Source organism: Balaenoptera ricei, chromosome 13 (assembly GCF_028023285.1).
Source record: "Balaenoptera ricei isolate mBalRic1 chromosome 13, mBalRic1.hap2, whole genome shotgun sequence".
In the NCBI taxonomy this organism is placed as follows: Eukaryota; Metazoa; Chordata; class Mammalia; order Artiodactyla; family Balaenopteridae; genus Balaenoptera; species Balaenoptera ricei.
In genome coordinates, this window is record NC_082651.1 from 71,107,498 (window position 1) to 71,111,966 (window position 4,469).

At 39.2% G+C, this 4,469-nt stretch overlaps 1 pseudogene; it reads left to right on the plus strand.

Annotated features, from left to right (window-relative positions):
• The first annotated feature begins 395 nt into the window (after positions 1-395).
• LOC132376758 (large ribosomal subunit protein eL31-like) lies at positions 396-2,490 on the plus strand (annotated as a pseudogene).
• Positions 2,491-4,469: the final 1,979 nt, after the last annotated feature.

The following is a 4,469-nucleotide window of genomic DNA, read 5'->3' on the forward strand; positions in this document are numbered from 1 at the left end:
TAAGGATATCATTAACCACTGATTCTTCCTCTGTCTATATATGTGTGTGTATATGCACATATGCATATGTACATATTTACTTCTTAATAAAAGTAAATCATGTGATAAATGGCAGCTAATACTTATTAAGCATTAACTATTAGACTCTATGCTATGTGTTTAAAGTGAATAATCTCATTGACTCCTTATGCCTTTATATAATAGTACTTTTAGTAGTTAATATGTCTATATTTTAAAAAGGAAAGCTGAGTAGAGGGATTAAGAAACTTGCCTTAGGTTATATAGTTAATATGTGGCAGAGCTGAGATTAAACTATCTTTTAGTTTTTTTAAAGATTCCTTGTTCTTATGTCCATTAGGAACCCCTAGAAGGTTTCATATTCCCTGTCATGGGGGATGGCCAACTTTGCTAAAAGCATAAGTACTGACCTAACCCTTTTACTGAAATAAGAGTATTTATTATTTTGAATTTAAAAGATGCTTGTGTATAAATGAGTGGATGAACAAAAAAACAAATAGGGAGGGAGGGACGAATCTTCAGTACAGAATTCCAAATAATATACGTAGATACTGTTGCCTCCAAGAGATGGAGCTCAGTTCCCCTCCCCTTGAGTGTGGGTTGCACTTAGTGACTCTGTTCCAAAGAATAGAGCATGAAAAGGGAACATATAGTGACTTGAGAGTAGAGGGACCTGGCAGAGCCCACCTACCCGTGTGATCCATGTTAACATCACCAGGGATCAGTCGTCATGGTGATGACATGGACCCCCTGATCTGGTGTGAAGAGAAGGGTCCTTCCCCTCTGGTGTTCTTCCCACAACCCCAGTAGAGTCATGAGAAAAAAAACATCAGAGAACCCAAACTGAGAGACAGTCTACAAAATACCTGACCTATACTCCTCAGAACTGTCATGGTCATGAGAGACAAAAGCTAAGAAATTGTCTCAGATCAGAGGAGGCCAAGGAGATATGACAACCAAATGCAATGTGGGGTACCAGACGGGATACTGGAACAGAAAAAGGACATTTGTGGAAAAACTAGTGAAATCCAAATAAATCCTGGAATTTAGTTTAGAGTAATGTACCAATGTTGGTTTCTGAGTTTTCACAAATGTAATATGGTAATGTAAGTGTTAACGTTAGGGGAAACATCAGCCATATCTTTGCAACTCTTCTGTAAATCTAGAATTATTCCAAAATAATTTTTCTTTTTTTTTTTTTTAAGAAAAGGATGCTTGTTTCAATACAAACACCACTTGTGGGTAGCAAAAATAAGGTTCCAGCTATGGCAGGATGTTCAAACTATCAGGGTCTGAACCAGTCTCCTCTCTTTCTTTTTTTTTTTTTTTAATTATTATTATTATTACTATTTTGGCTGCACCATGTGGGATCTTAGTTCCCTACCAGGGATCGAACCCATGCCCCCTGCAGTGGAAGCATGGAGCCTTAACCACTGGACCTCCGCAGAAGTCCCAGTCTCCTCTTTTTCTGTTCTTGCTTCCCAGTTAAGGATCCAGTATCCAGCCAGAGTGCGGCCAAAAGGAAAAACTCAGAAGAGGCAGGGCAGGCTGATCTCTAGGGCTTGATCCCAGGGACACAACTAATTTTCCTGTTAGGGTTTTTTTTTTTTTAATATTTAAGAATTTATTTATTTATTTGGCTGTGCTGGATCTTAGTTGTGGCATGCGGGATCTTCATTGCCGCGAGCGGGATCTTTTAGTTGTGGCATGCGGGATCTTTAGTTGCAGCATGTGAACTCTTAGTTGCAGCATGCGGGATCCAGTTGCCTGACCAGGGATCAAACCCGGGCCCCCTGCATTGGGAGCTCGGAGTCTTAGCCACTGGACAACCGGGGAAGTCCCAGGGTTGGTTTTTTTCGTTTCTGCAGAACTGAAAGGCCTCTGGTCACTCTTATCGATTAGTCCATTTCTCTGATATATTTCTAACTCAATTATTAGTGAGCAAAGGAGGTGGTGGTGAGGTCCACTCCTGGGTTGACTTCAAGCAGCAGGGGCTGGGTACTCCTACTGCAGTGCTGGCTGACATCACAAATGAGCATGGAAAAGAAAACTGTGTTAAGATTATCAAGCAGTTCCAACCTGGTCTCAGCAAAATTGCTCCCACAAAGAAGGGTGGAGAGAAGAAGAAGGATTGTTCTGCCATCAACAAGGTGGTGACCAGAGAATACACCATCAATGTTCACAGTTACATCATGGGGTGGGCTTCAAGAAGACTGCCCTCAGGCACTCCAAGAGATTAGGAAAATTGCCTCGAAAGAGGTGGGAAATCCAGGTGTGCACGTTGACACCAGGCTCAGCAAAGCTGTCTGGACCAAAGGAATAAGAAATGTTCCATACGGTATCTGTGTGTGGTTGTCCAGAAAATGTAATGAGGATGAAGATTCACCAAACAAGCTCTATATAGTGGTTACCTGTGTACCTGTCACCACTTTCAAAAACCTACAGACAACGTGGATGGGAACCAATTGCTGATTGTCAAAATCATGAAACTGGGAAAAAAGAAAGAGAGAGAGAGATCACCAAGTACCCAGAGGACAATATAACCCTGTTTGTTATCTTTAGCTGGACTATCTCTCCAATATTTCTTTAGATCATGAACCAGGGCTGTTTCCCTGGTTACAAAGGCCAACTCACTAGGACAAAGGGCACAATGGTTGTGTTATTCCAGGAATTTGTAATGGCAAATGCCAAGCTTTCATGTGAATATGTGTATGTGTCCTGAGCATTCGGAAGAGACTATTTGTAGACTTGTAGATTACTACAGCTCTCAACCACTTTGTAAACTGCTGCCTTATTTTTTCCCCTTAATAAATCATGAACATCTATTCATGTTATTAAATGTTCTTCTACAAATTGTCCACAAATGTGATCTTCTCAAAATGACTAAATAAATTAAGAGGTGCACATCAAAGGAATACTCTGTATATTTGAAAGAATGAGGTAGTTCCCCATGTGCTAATATTGAACAATCATATTCTTCATATTGAAAAATTAAGTATAAAAAGCCAAGGGCAGAGCAGTGTGGATACTAAGCTACCATAAAAGAAAAAATATATATGCATATATATTATTATATGTAATATATATATGGAAGACTGTCTCTGGAAAGATTGAAAGGGAAACCAATATCAGTTGCCTTCAAGAAGGAAACTCAGTGGCTAGAAGACATGGGTGGAAAAAGGTTTTTTTTTTTTTTACTGTATAGCCTTTTATATCTTTTTTAAAAATTTTGTAAGACACTCATGAATTATTTAAAGGACTAATTTTAAAAAATTACAATGTTATAGTTAGTGCCTGCCTAGTACATACATTAGGTTATTTCCAATTATCACTATTATATATAACGCTTCATGCCACACACCTTAGTAGCTAAATCTTTGCCTATATTCTAAGTTCCTTCAAATAAATTACTGTAAGTGAAATTGCTGAATCCAAAGGTGGGAACAGTTTTAGGCTTTTGGATATGTTTTCCTAAACTCTCCAGAAATGAATGAACTTACATATTTTATTTCGCTACACCCTCACTAACAAGAAAAGGTTTTATTTCTTTTTACTTTGGTAGGATAAAATATAATATAGATGTGTATTTTTATTTATTCCATTATATTTTATACTATATATATATATACACACACATATGTATGTATAATTATATGGTTTGTTTTGCCTCATAAGGAGCGCATGGACGGTAAGATTTAAGTGCTTGCATGTATGAGTACATCTTCATAGTTTTTATCAATTATAGATTCTAGAGTCAGAATAATTTCCTCTCACAACTGTGAAGACAGGGCTCCATTACCTTGCTGGTCTTAAGTCTGACACTGTCTGACTTGGACCCTTTGTAAGTTACCAGATTTCTTTCTTCCCCTCTGGAAGCTTTTAGAGTTTGGGCTTCATATTAATTGGCTTTCACTAGATTATGCTGCATGACAACCTCAAAATCTTAGTAGCTGACAACACCAAATATTTATTTCCTGCTCATGTTACTGGTCCGTGGCTGCAGTTTGGCTGCTCTGCTCCAGGTGGTGGATTGAGAATGGGCTCGTGTGTCTTCTCGTTCAGGGATCGAGGCTAAAGGAGTGGCTCCCATAGGGGCTATGCCCTTCTCATGGCTGAGGGCCCAGGAAGAAAACGCCTGGGGGAAACTTGCAGTGCCTCTAGAATCTTCTGCTCAGAAGTGGTACAGGTCACGTCTGCTCACCATGCGATGCTTAAGGCAGATCTCTGAGCCAAGCAAATCACAGGAAAGGGGGTGGTGAATAAGCCTTCTCCTTGGAATTCTCAATTTTCTTCTAGGAAGTGTCCAGACATAAGTTCAGCTCCTTAAGTTTTACAAAAATTCGACTCATCTAAAGCAATCTGTGGGTAGTTGTCTTTACTAAGCATTGGAAGAAAACGAGAAGGCAGAGGTGGGGTATTTATAGCAGTGGCACGAAAAAAAAGTTCAAATT